The sequence below is a fragment of the Zalophus californianus genome, chromosome 5, assembly GCF_009762305.2.
Source record: "Zalophus californianus isolate mZalCal1 chromosome 5, mZalCal1.pri.v2, whole genome shotgun sequence".
In the NCBI taxonomy this organism is placed as follows: Eukaryota; Metazoa; Chordata; class Mammalia; order Carnivora; family Otariidae; genus Zalophus; species Zalophus californianus.
The window spans coordinates 7,165,884-7,187,674 of record NC_045599.1 but is presented as its reverse complement, the minus strand read 5'-3'; the positions used below and the strand labels follow the sequence as shown (position 1 = coordinate 7,187,674).

Sequence of the window (21,791 nt, the reverse complement as noted above, 5' to 3'; positions counted from 1 at the left end):
TATGAATAATAATAATAATACAATTAACACTCATATTCCCTTACCTAGATTCTCCTTTATCTTTTTGTCCCCTTTGGTTTATCACTTCTCTCTCCATCTCTCTCTCTCATCAATTGCACACCTTATGATTTTGTTTCTAAATATTTTATAATGTATTTCTTCAGAATATGAATATTCTTCCACAGAATCACAGTGGAAACTTCAGAAAAAAATGTAACATGGATACAATACAATTGTACAATTGTTTTGAATGCTGAAGTGTAGAAATGAAGGGCTTTCGAGGACAGGTTAACAATTCCTCCAAAAGGAACAAATTGGTGATGACACATCATGGTGTGAGAAGCTAAGGAAAAACATTGACATAGGATCCCAAAGTTTTAATTTGTAGGGTGAAGAAAAAAAATAGCACAAATAGTTCCTATTTTATAGTTTCCTGAAAGACCGATCCCACATTCAACATTTTTTTTAGAGCCCTTGTGACATCCTTACTCCTAAGACTATAAATTAGAGGGTTTAGAACAGGAGTGAGTATGGTATAAAAGACAGATACAATCATGTCCTTCTCAGGGGTGTGGTAGGAGGTGGGAAGCATGTAGGTATAGATGGAAGCCCCATAGAAGAGGATGACCACCAGCATGTGGGAAGAACAAGTGGCAAAGGCCTTCTTCCGTCCCTCTGCTGAGTTCAACCATGGATGGTGAAGAAGATGAAAGAATAGGAGCTTGAAATGACTGTCACAGGGAAGAGAAGCTTGAGGACACAACACAGGTACATTAGTGTCTCATAGAGGGAAGTGTCTGAGCAGGAAAGCTTCATTACAGCACAGAAGAAATGGTGGATCTCCCAGGATCTGCAGAAGGGGAAGGTCATGGTGATGGGTGTGAGCATAAATCCATCCACAGATCCCAGAAACCAGGAGGAAGACACCAAGAGGAGACACACCCTACGGTTCATGAGGATAGAATAACAGAGTGGATGGCAGATGGCCACATAGCGGTCATAGACCATGGCAGCTAGAAGGAAAACTTCTGAACCTCCTAGTGTCAGATAAACATCTGCATCCCACACTCAGGGGCTGAGATCTGTTTCACACCCATGACCTGGTCCATAAGCATCTTGGGCAGTGACAGAAATGTACATCACATCCATGAGAGACAACTGGGTGCTCAGACAAGGCCATCAAGAAAACTACAAAAATGACCAAACAAAGGAAAGCTGGGTACTTGAATTGACTGAAGAGTCCCACTAGGTCAAAATCTGATCGTCCAGTATGGTTTGCCACTCAAGTGGTGTTCTCCATTAGATTTTACCTGGTGAACCAAGGAGAACTATGGTGTTAATAGATCACTCCTGGGATACAAGCACCTGAAATAAATGTTTAGTGAGCTTAAGTGTGTGTGTGTGTGTGTGTGTGTGTGTGTTTGTGTGTGTGTGTGTTTGCATTTTTACATATGGCAACCCGGTGTGCCAATAAACGGAAGTTCCAAGGACCTGTAAATTTTAGGATTATAAATTATTTGTAATTGAACAAATTTAATAGATATCTAAGAATTCCCAACTCTGGGTCAAAAATATGAATACTTTAATAATTCCACTGCTGGATATGTATTTCCCCAAAGAAAACAAAACCACTATCTGTACCCCTATGTTTATTTTTTTTTTCAAATTTTCATATGACCTTTAATTTTTAAATGTTTATTTAAATTCCAGTTAGTTAACTCAGTGTAATATTAGTTTCAAGTGTAGAATATAATGATTCAACATTTTCATACAATACCTGGTGCTCATAACAAGTGTACTCTTAATCCCCACAATATATTTAACCCATCCCCACACCCACCTCCATTCTGGTAACCATCAGTTTGTTCTCTATATTTAAGAGTCTGTTTCTTGGTTTGCCTCTCTATTTTTTCCCCTTTGTTCATTTGCTTTTTTTCTTAAATTCCACATGCAAGTGAAATCATATGGTATTTATCTTTCTCTGACATTTTGCTTAGCATAATACTCTCTAGCTGCATCTATGCCATTGCAAATGGCAAGTTTTCAAACTTTTTATGGCTGAGTAATATTCCATTGTTTATTTTTATATTCACCCATATGTTTACTGCAGCATTATTTACAATAGCCAAGATATGGAAACAATCTAAGTTTCCTTCAATAGACAAATGGATAAAGAAGGAATGGTGTGTGTATATGTGTGCATATATATGTTTGTGTATGAGTATATTTGTGTGTGTGTATATATATATATATATATATATATATATATAGTATCTATTCATATATATATTTGCCACTATAATAGTGAATGAGATTCTGCCCTTTTTTACAACAGACCCACCAGGGTATTATGGTAAGTGAAATAAATCAGACTGAAAAAAGACAAATATTACATAATTTCACTCATATGTAGAATCTAAAAACACAAATGAATAAACAAATGAAAAAAACCAATATGAAACCTAAAAATATAGAGAAGAAGCTGATGGTCTCCAGAGGGAAGAGCTAGGGTGATGGGCAGAATGAGTGACAGGGAATGGGAGATACAGTCTTCTAGTTAGGAGTAAGTCACAGGAATGAAAGACACAGCATAAGGAATATAGCCAATGATATTGTAATAGTGTTGTATAGTGACAGATGGAAGCTACACTTGCTGTAAGCATAACATAACATATAATTTGTTGAATATCTATGTTGCATGCCTGAAACTACTGTAACATTGTGTGTCAAGTACATTCAAATAAAAATATTTAAATATTGGTAACTTACAGTAAGATTGCCAAAGTTCGAGGTCATGAGATTTCCTGATGATAGATAGTGTTGTTTATCAATGAGTATGGAAATTTTCAGAATCACTGCCATATAAAAACACAGAAAAATTGAATCATTGAAAAGAAGGCAATAAAATCTCCTATTTATAGACCTTTTTATTGAAATCAAAATTGAATCCACCTTTCAGGTTTAAGAATCCAACTGGATCGGGCGCCTGGGTGGCTCAGTTGGTTAAGCGACTGCCTTCGGCTCAGGTCATGATCCTGGAGTCCCTGGTTCAAGTCCCGCATCAGGCTCCCTGCTCGGCAGGGAGTCTGCTTCTCCCTCTGACCCTCCCCCCATGTGCTTTCTCTCTCTCTCAAATAAAATAAAATTAAAAAATTAAAAAAAAGAATCCAACTGGATCTTAAAAACTCTTAGAGATATATTCCATATGAGAAAGATTTAGAAAGTAACTGAAACATAACTTGGGGAATATTTACACAAAAATTTGAACCCCCATTGTCTGTATGGCCTGGCCAGACTGAGATGCTCTGTGGGTGTACAGAGTGTTCCATGCATCCCCAGCAGCATATCAGGGTACTCACCAATGACCAACCCCTTAGATATCCTAAGGACATCAATTTAGGAGCCCAAACTTTGAAGTTATACTGTGTGGGTCTAGATTATCCTCTACACACAATCCCTTTGTTCATTTTACATTAAACAAGATTCAGGATTAAATGGTATAAAATAATGAAAGTGGTAATGAAAATTACCAGTTACAGGTGATTAAGCCCATGTATTGTTAATTTAAAGAGCTAATATCTATGGTGATTATTATGCAAAATCTGTGTAAGAAATGGCAGTTACCATTTGTGTTTTATGATATAAGATGAATTACTTCAGTTTGACAGTTTTAGTATCTATTCATACACATAAGAATTAAGATTCGATCATTTCTGTAGTCCCAGACTTTATACATACATATATGAATATATAAATATAAATAAATATATGAGATATATTTATTATTTTTACTCTGGTTACGCAGATCTTTATGGAAAATCCTACCTTACTTCTATCTAGTATATGCTTCTCCAATTTCATCTGCTTAAATATTCTACCATTTGTTCTAAATCTCAGGAAGAAGAATTAGCAACTACAAGATCATTGTCATTTCCAAGACAAGGCTTTAGTTGTTGTTACAAACAACAAAATAATCTACTTTATTGTCTATAGTAATCTATTTTTCAAGGAAACTGAGATGTAAAGAGCAAAATTGAGCAACACTGAGTTTGTCTCTGACTACAAAACAACCCCCTCAAAAAAAATCTGACTTCTTGAAGCCTACATCTGTGTTAAATGCTGAAGACAAAAGAAAAATTAAATCAATTACACTGAAGGAGGTCATGGTCCATCTATTCAGCCAAAAATAGTGTGTGTGTGTGTGTGTGTGTGTGTGTGTGTGTGTGTGTGTGTGTGTGTGTGTGATTTGAGGTATAAGTAGAATTTTGAAATAGTGCAAAATAAATAAGAAAGAACAATAGAAGTAAAATATACCTGTCCTTTCTGAAAAGACTCACTAATAACTTCTTTTACATTTTCTGTTCTAGAGATCAAATCTTTGCAACTTCTCAATTACTGACATATCAAATGTTAAATTATAAATGTCCTTACCAACAAAAAAAGAAATATTGGCTCTTCTCTCTAGGAAGAATTTAGGAATGATTATGATACAGGGATATTTCAGGAATAAATTCTGACTTTCAAAGCATTGCATACTTTTGTAATGATTACAAAGATTAATTACAATATTCAACTTATTAATAGTCCCAAGTTCCAAGGTTCTAAAGCAATAGACAACACTGAAAATTAATTTGATGCCTTAACATAAATATCCAACAAATCTGGTACACATTATATCAAAAAATATAATCTTATTTTCATTTTCACCCCACTAACAGATAAAAGCTGACCTCTGGGCAAAATTTTAAAACAGCCCAATAAAAGCAAAATATACCTGCTGTCTCAGTCAATGTTTGTGGTCAAATGAAGCAAATCTCTGTTGCTCTTTGGTAAATAAGAGTCACTGTGATCAGCCACTCTGAACACCAGACAGACGGTGGAATGCTCTCTATATCATGCTATAACTGGCCATCTTGTTCATTCTTACTTTCTCTGCCCAGATGTTTGAGTTTACTGTAAACAGAACAGTACATATTTAAACTGGGGAATTAATAGTGTGATAAGGACACCTGAATGGCTCAGTAGTAGAGCATGTGACTCTTGATCTTGGGGTTGTGAGTTTGAACTCTATATTGGGCATAGAGTTTACTAAAATTTTTAAAAAAAATTTTTTAATTAAAATTTTCAAACTATCCCTTTGTTTTGTTTTGTTTTAAATAGTGGTGGTAGAAAATCAAATCTTTACTTGAAGCTAACAAAATTCCAGAAATTGTTCTATTGTTCTATATCATTCTATATTTCACTTCCCCAAGAATCAATGAAGTATTTAATCATCTATTTTCTCCTTTCACAAATTAAATAATTCTAATTCCCAGGGTAGGCATTTTAACATAAGAATAATGAAAGAGAAAATTATTTAAAAAGTGGCTTAGGGGCACCTGGGTGGCTCAGTTGGTTAAGCGTCTGCCTTCAGCTCAGGTCATGATCTTGGGGTCCTAGGATTGAGCCCCATGTTGGACTCCTTGCTCAGAGAGGAATCTGCTTCTTCCTTTCCCTCTGCCCCTCCCCCCACTCATGCACACACACTCATGCTCTCTCTCTCTCAAATAAATAAAATCTTAAAAACAAAGAAATTACCAGGGTAACTGCTTAGCATCACACAATTCACCTGAAGGTGGATTTTTGTCTCAATCTCAAATCAGGTGATAGAATTCAGAGCCTATAATTCTACTATCACTCCCTAGAATACTCTCTTCCCTCCACAGTCTACAATTTAGGTCTTATCACTCGCTGTCAGTGTCATCTCAGAAACATAAATATAACTGAGACATTAGTTTCAGTTTTGTAACTATCAGAAATAATGCCCACTCAAAATAAAATAAGTCCCATGTCCATACATAAATGGAAATCAAAAAGCCATTTCCTTTTTTTCTCTTTAAATTTTTTATTGTTATGTTAATCACCATACATTACATGATTAGTTTTTGATGTAGTGTTCCATGATTCATTGTGCATAATACCCAGTGCTCCACGCAGAACGTGCCCTCTTTAATACCCCCACCAGGCTAACCCATCCCCCCACCGCCCTCCCCTCTAGAACCCTCAGTTTGTTTTTCACAGTCCATCATCTCTCATGGTTCGTCTCCCCCTCAGATTTCCCCCCTTCATTCTTCCCCTCCTGCTATCTTCTTCTTCTTTTTTTCTTAACATATATTGCATTATTTGTTTCAGAGGTACAGATCTGTGATTCAACAGTATTGCACAATTCACAGCACTCACCATAGCACATACCCTCCCCAATGTCTATCACCCAGCACCACATCCCTCCCACCCCCCACCACTCCAGCAACCCTCAGTTTGTTTCCTGAGATTAAGAATTCTTCATATCAGTGAGATCATATCACACAAGTCTTTCTCTGATTGACTTATTTCGCTCAGCATCATACCCACCATTTCTATCCATGTCGTTGACAATGGCAAGATCTCATTCCTTTTGATGGCTCCATAATATTCTATTGTATATATATACCACTTCTTCTTTATCCATTCGTCTATCAGGGGACATCTTGGCTCTTTCCATAGTTTGGCTATTGTGGGCATTGTTGCTATAAACACTGGGGTGCACATACCCCTTCCAATCCCTACATTTTTATCTTTGGGGTAAATACCCAGTAGTGCAATTGCTGGGTCATAAGGTAGCTCTATTTTCAACTTTTTGAGGAACCTCCATACTGTTTTCCAGAGTGGCTGCACCAGCTTGAATTCCCACCTACAATGTAGGAGGGTTCCCCCTTTCTCCACATCCCCGCCAACATCTGTCGTTTCCTAACTTGTCAATTTTAGCTATTCTGACTGGTGTGAGGTGGTATCTCATTGAGGTTTTGATTTGAATTTCCCTGATGCCGAGTGATGTTGAGCAGTTTTTCATGTGTCTGTTGGCCACTTGAGTGTCTTCTTTGGAAAAATGTCTGTTCATGTCTTCTGCCCGTTTCTTGATTGGATTATTTGTTCTTTGGGTGTTGAGTTTGAGAAGTTCTTTATAGATTTTGTATACTAACCCTTTATCTGATATGCCATTTGCAAATATTTTCTCCTAATATGCTGCAGTGAATTATTGCTACAAGAAAGATTCAAACAAAAAGGACAATTAAAAGTACATTTATCTTGATGAGCACTAAGAAATGTATAGAATTGTTGAATCATTATAATATACAACTGAAACTAATATAATGCTGTGTGTTAATGATACTTGAATTAAAATATATGTCCCATTAATAAAAAATATATCACATTTCCTTTTTTTCATAAAAATACATGATAGGGAAAAATAGAGGAAATATGGTCAAGAATTAAGAGCATGTATCAGAAGGAGAACAAGTCAAAAACGATAATTACCCTTTTTGCTGCTGTAATTTTTTCTATATGATTGAACTCAGCATCAGAAGATGGTGCAGCTCCTATCCATCTGAGTAATGGAGTGTGACCATGGTATAAAGATAAACAAGCCAGTGATATCATCCTGGTTTTACTATGCCCATTATGGGAGTTGAGGTTTGCTGTTGATAAATTCCTTCTGGGACTTTGGAGAAGAATGCAATTAAGAGCCCTAACAACAACAGCAAAAAGATAATAGGTATCTATATTGCACTGTTCTACTTCTCTCCTCATGTCCTTATAAAATCTTTTCTTATTAACTGGAAGTCTTTTATTTTTTTATTTTTTTAAATATTATTATGTTATGTTACTCACCATACAATACATCATTAGTATTTGATGTGGTGATCCATGATCCATTGTTTTCGTATAACACCCAGTGCTCCACGTTCTATGTGCCCTCCTTAATAGCCATCACTGAGCTAACCCATCCCTCTCCCCCCGCCCCTCTGAAACCCTCAGTTTCTTTCTCACAGTCCTTAGTCTCTCATAGTTCATCTCTCCCTCCGATTCTCCCCCTTCATTTTTCCCTTCCTTCTAATATCCTCTATGCTATACCTTATGTTCCACAAATAAGTGAAACCGTAGGATAATTGTCTTTCTCTGCCTGACTTATTTCACTTAGCATAATCTCCTCCAGTCTCATCCATGTGGATGTAAAGGTTGGGTATTCATCCTTTCTGATGGCTGAGTAATATTCCATTGCATATATGGACCACATCTTCTTTATCTATTCATCAGTTGAAGGGCATCTTGGCTCTTTCCACAGTTTGGCTATTGCGGACATTGCTGCTATGAACATTGGGGTGCATATGGCCCTTCTTTTCACTACATCTGTACCTTTGGAGTAAATACCCAGGAGTGCAATTGCTGGGTCATAGGGTAGCTCTATTTTTAAATTTTTGAGGAACCTCCATACTGTTTTCCAAAGTGGCTGTAACAACTTGCATTCCCAACAGAATGTAAGAGGGTCCCCCTTTCTCCACAACCTCTCCAACATTTGTTGTTTCTTTTCCTGTCCATTTTTGCCAATCTGCCTGGTGTAAGCTGCTATATCAATGTGGTTTTGATTTGAATTTCCCTGATGGCTAATGATAATGAAAATTTTTTCATGTGTTTGTTAGCCATTTGTATGTCTTCTTCAGAGAAGTGTCTTTTCATAGCTTCTGCCCATTTTTTGAATTGATTATTTGTTTTATGGGTGTTGTTGAGTTTGAGAAATCTTTATAGACCTTGGATTCCAGCCCTTTATCTGTAGTGTCATTTGCAAATATCTTCTCCATTCTATGGGTTGCTTCTTTGTTCTGTTGACTGTTTCCTTTGCTGTGCACAAGCTTCTTATCTTGATGAAGTACCAAAAGTTCATTTTTGCTTTTGGTTCACTAGCTTGTTGAGATGTATCTTGAAAGAAGTCACTGTGGCCGATGTCAAATAGGTTATTGCCTATGTTCTCCTCTAGGATTTTGATGGATTCTTGTCCCACATTGAGGTCTTTCATCCATTTTGAGTTTATCTTGTGTGTGGTGTTAGAGAATGGTCAGGTTTCATTCTTCTGCATGTGCCTCTCGAATTTTCCCAGCACCATTTATTGAAGAGAATGTCTTTTTTCCATTGCATTTTTTTTCCTTCTTTGTCGAAGACTATTTGACCATAGAGTTGAGGGATCATATCTGGGTTCTCTATTCGGTTCCATTGGTCTATATGTCTGTTTTTGTGCCAGTACCATATTTTCCTGGTGATCACAGCTTTGTAATTATAGCTTGAAACTGGGCAACGTGATGCCCCAGCTTTGTTTTTCTTTTTCAACATTTCCTTGGTGATTTGGGGTATTTTCTGATTCCATACGAAGTTCAGGATTGTTTGTTCCAGCACTTTGAAAAATGTCATTGAAATTTTGATTGGGATGGCATTGAAGGTATAGATTGCTCTGGGTAACATAGATATCTTAACAATGTTTCTTGTTTTGATCCATGAGCATGGAATATTTTTCCATCTTTTTGTGTCTTCTTCAATTTCTTCCATGAGTGTTCTGTAACCCCTAGAGTATAGATCCTTTACCTCTTTGGTTAGGTTTATTCTGAGGTATCTTATGGTTTTTGGTGCTATTGTAAATGTATCTGTTCTCTGATTTCCCTTTCTGCAGTTACGTTGTTAGTGTATAAGAAAGAAACTGATTTCTGTGCATTGATTGTGTATCCTGCCACATTACTGAATTGCTGTATGAGTTCTAGTAATTTGGGGGTGGAGTCTTTTGGGTTTTCCACATAAAGTATTGTGTCATCTGCAAAAAGAGAGGGTTTGACTTCTTCTTTGCCAATTTGAATACGTTTTATTTCTTTTTGTTGTCTGATTGCTGTTGTTAGGACTTCTAGTACTATGTTGAACAATAGTGGTAAGAGTGGGCATCCTTGACGTGTTCCTGATCTTAAGGGAAATGCTCTCAGCTTTTCCGCATTGAGGATGATATTCACTGTGGGTTTTTCATAGATGGATTTTATGAACTTGAGGAATGTTCCCTCTATCCCTGTACTCTGAAGAGATTTAATCAGGAAAGGATGTTGTATTTTGTCAAATGCTTTTTCTGCATCAATTGGGAGGACCATATGGTTCTTCTCCATCCTCTTAATAATGTGTTCTATCACATTGATTGATTTGTGAATGTTGAACCACGCTTGCATCCCGGGGATAAATGCCACTTGGTCGTGGTGGATGATCCTTTAATATATTCTTAGATCCTATTAGCTAGGATTTTGTTGAGGATTTTGGAATCCATATTCATCAGGGATGCCAGTCTGAAATTCTCCTTTTTGACGGGGTCTTTGCCTACTTTGGGAATTAAGGTAATGGTGATCTCATAGGAGTTTGGAATTTTTCCTTCTCTTTCTATTATTTGAAATAGCTTCAGTAGAATAGGTATTATTTCTTCTTTGAATGTTTGGTAGAATCCCCAGGGAATCCATCAGGCCCTAGACTTTTGTTTTTTGGGAGGTTTTTGATCACTGTTTCAATCTTGTTACTGGATATTGGCCTATTCAGGTTGTCAATTTCTTCCTGTTTTGGTCTTGGCAACTTAGAGGTTTCCAAAAGACCTCCATTTCATCCAAATTGCTCAGTGTATTAGCATATAGTTGTTGATAATAATTTCTAATAATTGTTTCTATTTCTTTGGTATTAGCCATGATCTCTTCCCTTTCATTCACACTTTCATTTATTTGGGTCCTTTATATTTTCTTTTGGATAAATGCAGCCAATGGTTTATCGATCTTATTCATTCATTCAAAAACCAACTTTTAGTTTCATTGTTGTGATCTACTGTGTTTCTAGCTTCTAATTCTTAGATCTCTGCTCTAATCTTAATTATTTCTCTTCTAATGTGTGGCTTAGGTGTCGTTTGTTGTTTTTTCTCTAGTTCATTAAAGTGTAGAGTTAGTTGGTGAATTTGGGATTTTTCTATTTCTTTGAGTGAGGCTTGGATGAGTATGTATTTTCCCCTTAGGACCTCCTTTGCAGTATCCCATTGGTTTTGGACTGATGTGTTTTTGTTCTCATTCATTTCCAAGAATTGTTTAAGTTCTTCTTTGATTTCCTGGTTGAGCCAAACATTCTTGAGCAGAGTGGTCTTTAGCTTCCAAGTGTTTGAATTTCTGCCAAATTTTTTCTTTGTTTTTTAAAGATTTTATTTATTTATTTGAGAGAGAGAGAATGAGAGACAGAGAGCACGAGAGGGAAGAGGGTCAGAGGGAGAAGCAGACCCCCCACTGAGCAGGGAGCCCGATGTGGGACTCAATCCCGGGACTGAGGATCATGACCTGAGCTGAAGGCAGTCGCTCAACCAACTGAGCCACCCAGGCGCCCTGCCAAATTTTTTCTTGTGATTGAGTTCCAGTTTTAAAGCATTGTGGTCTGAGAATATGCAGGGAATAATCCCAGTCTTTGGTATCGGTTGAGACCTGATTAGTGACCCAGTATGTGGTCTATTCTGGAGAAAGTTCCATGTGTGCTGGAGAAGAGTGAGTATACTGTTGTTTTAGGGTGGAATGTTCTGTATATATCTATGAGGTCCATCTGGTCCCATGTATCATTCAAAGCTCCTGTTTCTTTGTTGATTTTCTGCTTAGATGACCTGTCCACTGCTGAGAGTGCAGAATTGAGGTCTCTTACAATTGACGTACTGTTGTCAATATGATTCTATTTTGGTTAACAGTTGGCCTATGTAGATGTCTGCTCCCATGTTGGGGACATAGATATTTACAATTATTAGATCTTCTTGTTGGAAAGACCCATTAAGAATGATATGGTGTCCTTCTGTGTCTCTAACTACAGACTTTAGTTTAAAATCTAATTTGTCTAATATAAGAATTGCTACCCCAGCTTTCTTTTGAGGTCCACTGGCATGGAAGATGAATCTCCATCCCTTCACTTTCAGTCTGGATGTATCTTTAGGTTGAAAATGAGTCTCTTGTAGACAGCTATGGATGGGTCCTGTCTTTTTATCCCATCTGCAAACCTTGCCATTTTATGGGAACATTTAGACCAGGCACATTGAGAGTGATTATTGAAAGATATGAATTAGGAGGAGAGAAAAGATGGCAGAGGGGTAGGGGAACCTATTCCAACTGGTCCCCAGAATTGAGCTGGATAACTACCCGACCACTCTGAGCACCCACAAAATCAGCCCGAGATGTAAGAAAATAGATCTGGATCTCTACAAACAAAATATCTCAGGGGTTGGTTTCAAGGTATGAAGCAGGGAGCCTTGATTCCGCAGGCAGATATAGGAGGATCAATGGCAGCAGAAGGGAGCTGCTCTGTGGGAATCCTGCACCGCCAGTGAGTGATAGCATCCCACGCTGGAGACCAGGCACAGACTTGCAGACCGGTAGGGGCTGGGAAAGGACTTTAGGGGAGCCCCAGGACGGACACCCAGAGCAGCAGGGTCATGGGTACGAACTGGGAGCACCTGGTGGTTTTAGAAGCACAAAGGGCAGAGACGAGCCAAGACCTGGAGGCAGGACTGGCGGCACTGCAGAGGGGTGCACAACCCAGGAAGCTGCAGTTTATAGCAGCACAGACAAAAATGGAGATAATGTGGCCTGGAGAGCTCACGGAAGAAGAGATTGTGATCTCTCTGCTCTGGTGCAGAAGGTTGGAAAAGGTCTCTTCTGCTCTGACTCTCAGAAGAGACACAGGAAACTGCCATGGAAAGCCATCAGAGAAAAAAAGCCACCAAAACGGGTTCCCACTGAGCCCATCACCAGCCATAAGGGAAAGGGCAATTTTGCCCAAAGAGGGTGGCCTGAGTAACAGTGCAGCAGACGCCTCCCCCAGAAGACAGGCTGGAAGAACAAGAGGCCAGCAACCCTAAGGTCCCTAGAAAACATGTGCATTTTGCTTGGGATCTAGTCAATAATTTGGACTCTATACATTCCCTCAAACACCCATCAACAGAATGCCTGGAGGAGGAACCTCCAAAATAAAAAAGACTCAGAGATTATGACTTATGCCTCAGATTTACAAATGGATGTAGACATAACCAAGATGTCGAAGATGGAATTCAGGCTAGCAATTGTGAAGGCAATAGCTAGAATGGAGAAATCAGTTAATGACAACACAGAGTCTCTACGGCAGAAATGAAAGCTGAATTGGCAGAACTTAAAAATGCTATCCCCGTGAGATCCATCTAATTTCGATAATCTAACAGCTAGGGTAAGAAAGGCTGAAGAACAAATGAGTGACAAGAAGAAATTTAATGGATAAAAAGGGAAAAGAGGAGGCCAGGGAAAAACAACTCAGAATCCATGAAAATAAAATAAGAGTAATAAGTGACGACATGAAACGTCCAATGTCAGAATTATTGGGATCCCTGAGGAGATGGAGAGAGAGAGAAGACTAGAAGATATATTTGAGCAAATCATAGGTGAGAACTTCCCTAATCTGGAGAATGGAACAAACATTCATGTCCTAGAGGCAGAAATGACCCCTCCCTAGATTAAGGAGAAAAGACAATGACACAGCATGCAGTAGTAAAACTCGCAAATCTTAGAACCAAGGAAACCATCTTAAGGACAGTTAGGGGGAAGAGATTCCTTACATATAGAGGGAGGAACATCAGAACAACGTCAGACCTATCCACAGAGACCTGGCAAGCCAGAAAGGCCTGGCAAGACATATTCAAGGTACAAAATGAGAAGAACATGCAGCCAAGAATACTTTATCCGGCAAGGCTTTCATTTAAAATGGGTGGAGAGATGCAGAGCTTCCACGACCGGCAGAAACTGAAAGAATATGTGACAACGAAGCCAGCCCTGCAGGAAATATTAATGGGGGTTCTATAAAAGGAGAAAGACCCCAAGAGTGATATACAACAAAAATTTACAGGGACAATCTATAAAAACAACATCTTCACAGGCAACATGATGACAATTAATTCATATCTTTCAATAATCATTCTCAACGTGAATGGCCTAAATGCTCCCTTAAAATGGCACCCGGTTGCAGATTGGATAAAAAAGAGGACCCATCCATATGCTGCCTACAAGAGACTCATTTTCAACCTAAAGATACATCCAGTCTGAAAGTGAAGGGATGGAGATTCATCTTCCATGCCAACGTACCTCAAAAGAAAACTGGGGTAGCAATTCTTATATCAGACAAATTAGATGTTAAGCTAAAGTCTGTAGTTAGAGACACAGAAGGACACTATATCATTCTTAAAGGGTCTATCCAACAAGAAGATCTAACAATTGTAAATATCTATGCCCCCAACATGGGAGCAGACATCTACATAAGCCAACTGTCTACCAAAATAGTCATATTGATAACAACACGTTAATTGTAAGAGACCTCAATACTCCACTCTCAGCAATGGACAAATCATCTAAGCAGAAAATCAACAAAGGAACCAGAGCTTTGAATGACACACTGGACCAGATGGATCTCATAGATATATACAGAACATTCCACCCTAAAACAATAGTATACTTATTCTTCTCCAGTACATATGGAACTTTCTCCAGAATAGACCACATACTGGGTCACAAATCAGGTCTCAACCAATACCAAAGATTAAGATTATTCCCTGCATATTCTCAGACCACATGCTTTAAAACTGGAACTCAATCACAAGAAAAAATTTGGCAGAAATTCAAACACTTGGAAGCTAAAGACCACTCTGCTCAAGAATGCTTGGGTCAACCAGGAAATCAAAGAAGAGCTTAAACAATTCTTGGAAATGAATGAGACCAAAAACACATCGGTCCAAAACCTATGGGATACTGCAAAGGCTGTCCTAAGGGGGAAATACATAGCCATCCAAGCCTCACTCAACAAAATAGAAAACTCCCGAATTCACTAACTCTACACCTTAAAGAACTAGAGAAAAAGCAACAAAAGATGCCTAATCCACACATTACAAGAGACATAATTAAGATTAGGGCAAAGATCAATGAATTAGAAACTAGAAACACAGTAGATCACATCAACGAAACTAGAAGTTGGTTTTTCAATGAATTAATAATTCGATAAACCACTGGCCAGACTTATCCAAAAGAAAAGAGAAAGTAGGGTGCAGGTGTTGCTCAGTTGGTTAAGTGACTGCCTTCGGCTCAGGTCATGATCCTGGAGTCCTGGGATCGAGACCCTCATTGGGCTCCATGCTCAACAGGGAGTCTGCTTCTCCCTCTGACCCTCCCCCATCTCATGCTCTTTCTATCTCATTCTCCCTCTCAAATAAATAAATAAAATATTTTTTAAAAATTAAAATAAAATAAAAAAAGAGAGAGGACCCAAATTAATAAAATTATGAATGAAAGGGGAGATATCATAACACTAAGGAAATAGAAACAATTATTAGAAATTATTAGCAACAATTATATGCTAATACACTGAGCAGTCTGGATGAAATGGATGCCTTCCTGGGAAACCTATTAGCTGCCAAGACTGAAACAGGAAGAAATTGACAACCTCAATAGGCCAATAATCAGTAAGGAGATTGAAGCAGTGATCAAAAACCTCCCAAAAAACAAGAGTTTAGGGCCTGATGGATTCCCTGGGGAATTCTACCAAATATTCAAAGAAGAAATAATACATATTCTACTGAAGCTATTTCATATAATAGAAACAGAAGGAAAAATTCCAGACTCATTCTATGAGGCCAAAATTACCTTAATCCCCAAAACAGGCAAAGACCCCATCAAAAAGGAGAATTTCAGACTGATATCCCTGATGAATATGGATTCCAAAATTCTCAACAAAATCCTAGCTAATAAGATCTAAGAATATATTAAAAGAATCATCCGCCACGACCAAGTGGGATTTATCCCTAGGATGCAAGGGTGCTTCAACATTCACAAATCAATCAATGTGATAGAACACATTAATAAGAAGAGGGAGTAGAACCATATGGTCCTCCCAATTGATGTAGAAAAAGCATTTGACAAAATACAACATCCGTTCCTTATTAAAACTCTTCAGAGTATAGGGAGAGAGGGAATATTCCTCAAGTTCATAAAATCCATCTATGAAAAACACACAGCGAATATCATCCTCAATGGGGAAAAGCTGAGAGCATTTCCCTTAAGATCAGGAACACATCAAGGTGCCCAATCTCGCCACTATTGTTCAACATAGTACTACAAACCTTAGCAACAGCATCAGACAACAAAAAGAAATAAAACGTATTCAAATTGGGAAAGAAGAAGTCAAACTCTCTCTTTTCGTAGATGACATGATACTTTATGTGGAAAACCCAAAACACTCCACCCCCAAATTACTAGAACTCATACAGCAATTCAGTAATGTGGCAGGATACAAAATCAATGCACAGAAATCAGTTGCTTTCTTAACACTAACAAGCGAACTATAGAAATAGAAATTAGAGAAACGAATCCATTTACAATAGGACCAAAAACCATAAGATAGCTCAGTATGAACATAACCAAAGAGGTAAAGGATCTATACTCTAGGAAGTACAGAACACTCATGAAAGAAATTGAAGATGACACAAAAGATGGAAAAATATTCCATGCTCATGGATCGGAAGAATAAACATTGTTAAAATGTCTATGCTACCCAGAGTAATCTATACCTTCAATGCCATCCCAATCAAAATTCCAATGACATTTTTCAGAGTGCTGGAGCAAACAATCCTAAAATTTGTATGGAATCAGAAAAGACCCCGAATCACCAAGGAAATGTTGAAAAAGAAAAACAAAGCTGGGGGCATCACGTTGCCTGGTTTCAAGCTATATTACGAAGCTGTGATCACCAAGACGGCATGGTACTGGCACAAAAACAGACATATAGACCAATGGAACAGAATAGAGAACCCAGATATGGATCCTCAACTCTTTGGTCAAATAGTCTTTGACAAAGCAGAAAAAAACATGCAATGGGAAAATTGGACAGCCACATGCAGAAGAATGAAAATGGACCATTCTCTAACACATACATAAAGATAAACTCAAAATGGATGAAAGACCTCAATGTGAGACAGGAATCCATCAAAATCCTAGAGGAGAACATAGGCAGTAACCTCTTTGACATAGGCCACAACAACTTTTAAGATACATCTGCAAAAGCTAGTGAACCAAAAGCAAAAATGAACATTTGGGACTTCATCAAGATAAAAAGCTTGTGCACAGCAAAGGAAACAGTCAACAAAACAAAAAGGGAACCCAAGAATGGGAGAAGATTTTTGCAAATGACACTACAGATAAAGGGCTGGTATCCAAGATCTATAAAGAATTTCTCAACTCAACACCCAAAAAAACAAATAATAAGTCAAAAAAATGGGCAGAAGTTATGAAAGACACTTCTCTGAAGAAGACATACAAATGGCTAACAGACACATGAAAAAATGTTCATCATCATTAGCCATCAGGGAAATTCAAATTAAAACCACATTGAGATACCACCTTACACCAGGTAGAATGGCAACAATGGACAGGGAAAGAAACAACAAATGTTGGAGAGGTTGTGGAGAAAGGAGAACCCTCTTACACTGTTGGTGGGCATGCAAGTTGGTACAGCCACCCTGGAAAACAGTGTGGTGGTTCTTCAAAACTTAAAAATAGAGCTACCTATGACCCAGCAATTGCGCTCCTGGGTATTTATCCCAAAGACACAGTTGTAGTGAAAAGAAGGGCCATATGCACCCCAATGTTCATAGCAGCAATGTCCGCAATAGCCAAACTGTGGAAAGAGCCGAGATGCCCTTCAACTGATGAATAGATAAAGAAGATGTGGTCCATATATGCAATGGAATATTACTCAGCCATCAGAAAGGATGAATACCCAACTTTTACATCCACATGGATGGGACTGGAGGAGATTATGCTAAGTGAAATAAGTCAAGCAGAGAAAGTCAATTATCATATGGTTTCACTTATTTGTGGAACATAAGGAATAGCATGGAGGACATTAGGTGAAGGAAGGGAAAAATGAAAGGGGGGACATTGGAGGGAGAGATGAAGCATGAAAGACTATGGACTCTGAGAAACAAACAGGGTTTTAGAGGTGAAGGGGAGGGGAGATTGGTTAGCCCGGTGATGGGTATTAAGGAGAGCACGTACTGCATGGAGCACTGGATGTTATATGAAAACAATGGATCGTGGTTCAACACATCAAAAACTAATATTGTATTGTATGGTGACTAACATAACATAATAAAATTTTAAAAAGAAGAAGGAAGATTTGAATTAATTTTCATCATTTTGCCTGTGAAGACTTTTTTAATAGATTGTCCCTGTAAGTTTCTGTTGTATATCACTCTTGGGGTCTTCCTGCTTTTATAGAACCCCCCTTAATATTTCTTGCTGGGCCGGCTTAGTGGTCACATTCTTTCAGTTTCTGCCAGTTGTGGAATCTCTGCATCTCTCCATCCATTCTTAATGACAGCCTTGCTGGATAAAGTATTCTTGGCTGCATGTTCCTCTCGTTCAGTACACTGAATATTTCTTGCCAGGCCTTTCTGGCCTGCCAGGTCTCTGTGCATAGGTCTGACGTTATTCAGATGTTCCTTCCTCTGTATGTAAGGAATCTCTTCCCCCTAACTGCCCTTAAGATGGTTTCCTTGGTTCTAAGATTTTTGAATTTTACTATTACATGCCAGGGTGTTGGCCTGTTTTCCTTGATTTTGGGAGGGGTCACAGAGAGATCACAGAGAGTCTGATCACAGTCTGCCTCCAGGACACGAAAGTTTGTTTCATTCCCCAGATTAGGGAAGTTCTCAAGTATGATTTGCTCAAGTATATCTTCTAGTCCTCTCTCTCCACTCCCTCCGGGATCCCAATAATTCTGACATTGGAACGTCTCATAGTGTCACTTATTACTCTGATTCTATTTTCATGGATCCTGAGTTGTTTTTCCCTGGCCTCCTCTTTTCCTTTTTTTTTTTTTATTATTATGTTATGTTAATCACCATACATTACATCATTAGTTTTTGATGTAGTGTTCCATGATTCATTGTTTGCGTATAACACCCAGTGCTCCATGCAGAACGTGCCCTCTTTAATACCCATCACCAGGCTAACCCATCCCCCCACCCCCTCCCCTCTAGAACCCTCAGTTTGTTTTTCAGAGTCCATAGACTCCCATGGTTCATCTCCCCTTTCGATTTCCCCCCTTCATTCTTCCCCTCCTAGTATCTTCTTCTTCTTTTTTTAACATATAATGTATTATTTACTTCAGAGTTACAGATCTGTGATTCAACTGTCTTGCACAATTCATAGCACTCACATAGCACATACCTTCCCCAATGTCTTTCACCCAGCCACCCCATCCCTCCAACCCCCCACCACTCCAGCAACCCTCAGTTTGTTTCCTGAGATTAAGAATTCCTCATATCAGTGAGGTCATATGACACAGGTCTTTCTCTGATTGACTTATTTCGCTCAGCATAATACCCTGAACTTCCACCCACGTCATTGCAAATGGCAAGATTTCATTCTTTTTGATGGCTGCATAATATTCCATTGTGTATATATACCACTTCTTCTTTATCCATTCATCTGCCTCTTTTCCCTTTTTATCTATTAAACTGTCTTCCAGGTCACTAATTTGTTCTTCTGGCTCACTTACCCTAGCTGTTAGATTATCTAGATTAGATTGGATCTCATTGATAGCACTTTTAATTTCTGCCAATTAATCTTTCATTTCTGCCTTTAGATACTCTATGTTGCCATTAACTGATTTCTCCATTCTAACTATTGTCTTCACAATTGCTAGCCTGACTTTCATCTCTGACATCTTGGTTAAATCTGCATCCATTTGTAAATCTGTGGCATAAGTCATAATCTCTGAGTCTTTTTTATTTTGGGATTTCCTCCTCCTAGTCATTCTGTTGATGGGTGGTTGAGGGAATATACAGAGTCCAAATTATTGACCAGAACCCAAGCAAAATGCACCTGTTTTCTAGGGACCTTAAGGTTGCTGGCCTCTTGTTTTCCCAGTCTGTCTTCTGGGGGAGGGGCCTGCCAAGCTGTTACTCAGGCAACCCTGTTAGGGTAGAGTTGCCCTGCCCCTTGTGGCAAGGGATTTGCTCAGTGGGAACCAGTTTTGGGGGGCTTTTGTTCTCTGGCAGCTTTCCCTGGTGGCTTTCTGCATCTCTTCCGAGAGTCAGAGCAGAAGAGACCATTTCCAACCCTCTGCCTCAGAGCAGAGAGATCACAGTCTGTTCAGTGAGCTCTCTAGGCCACACTATCTCCTTTTCTGTCTGTGCTGCTATAAACTGCAGCGTCCTGGGTTGTGTGCCCCTCCACAACACTCCCAGTCCTGCCTCCAGGTTGGGGCATGTCCTTGCCCTTTGTGCTTCTAATACCACCAGCCGCTCCCAGTTCACATGCACAATCCCACCGCTCCAGTTTTCAGTGGGGGGGGGGGGGCTTCCCTAAAGTCCTTTCCCTGCTGTACCAGTCTGCGAGTCTCTGCCCAGTCCCCAGCGCGGGAGGCTATCTCTCACTGCCTGTGGATCCCCAAAGCCAGGTTCCCTCCCGTTGCCGTTCATCCTCCGATATCCGCCCATGGAATCACAGCTCCCTGCTTCGTACCTCGAAACCAACCACCTGGGATATTCTGTTTGTAGAGATTCAGATCTTCTTACATCTCAGGCTGATTTCGTGGGTGCTCCCAGTGGTCTGGTAGCTAACCACTTCAATTCTGGGGACCAGTTAGAATAGTGTCCCCTACTCCTCCGCCATCTTTTCTCCCTCTTAACTAGAAGTCTTAACCAATATTAACAGTAATCTCAAATTTCACCATCACCAATAAAATCTTGTTTAAAATAGCTGTCAGTTTATATGTGGCCTTAGCGTTTTTCACATTATAAAATATTCTCATTACAAAGTGTATATCTATCTTCATTTAATTTTCAAAAACACTGTGTGTGGTATTGATATACTTCTGTTATCTTTTTGTTATCTGAAAGATAAGTCAGTTGCATCTGCAACTCATAGACTAATTGATGTGTCAAGGAAAGCACCACTAATCAGTACAGTAGTTGAGAATAAAATTGAAGGGATTTCCTTTACATCTTTGTCTCAATCAGTTTTCATTAGATTACTGATTGTACTCTTTCTTCTGTTACTCCATTGTAATCAGTGTTGGTTTACTGTTGCATTTTAGGGTAAATGTTTTATAATTTATATATTTATATGTTAATAATAGAAAAAATATAAAAACAAAAACCATCAAAAAGAAAAATTAATCAATATATTTTACACCTGAAGTTAATATAACATTGTATGTCACTTATATTTCCATAATACAAAAGAATTCTTCTAAACCTTTTTCTATATATGTGTTCTGGAACTATGTTGATCATTTTCTCATGTCATCTTTGCCCATAATATCCTTTCTCCAGACAATGATTTTTGTTTGTAAGGCCCACACTTATGAACTGGAGTCTCCTGTGTCTTCCAGGGTTTCATCCTGTGGATGATTCATCCTGACTCCTTTGACTTTTTTTTTTTCTCTAAGCTGCTATTTTTATTTTTCTACAGTATTAATTTCAATCCTACTTAGTTTTTTTTTTAAGTTTTTAGTTAAATTTCAGTAAGTTAACATTGAGGGTAATACTAGTTTCAGGTGTACAAAATAGTGATTCAAGTCTTCCATACTACACCTGGCCTTCATCACAAGTGCACTCCTTAATCCCCAACACCTATTTAACTCATCCCTTCACCCATTCCCTTATGGTAACCATCAGTTTGTTCTTTACAGTTAAAAGCCAGTTTCTTGGTTTGCCTCTCTCTCTTTTTTGTCATTCTCCTCATTTGTTTTGTTTCTTAAATTCCACATAGTAAGATCTTATGGAATTTCTCTTTTTCTGACTGACTTATTTCACTTAGCATCATACTCTCCAGCTCCATTCCTGTCTTTACAAATGGCAAGATTTCATTATTTTTTTATGGCTGAGCAAT

The 21,791-nt window shown here is 38.5% G+C and overlaps 1 pseudogene; it reads right to left on the bottom strand.

The window, feature by feature from the left end:
- Positions 1-418: 418 nt before the first annotated feature.
- On the bottom strand, positions 419-20,377 carry LOC113928632 (annotated as a pseudogene).
- Between the last annotated feature and the right edge of the window lie 1,414 nt (positions 20,378-21,791).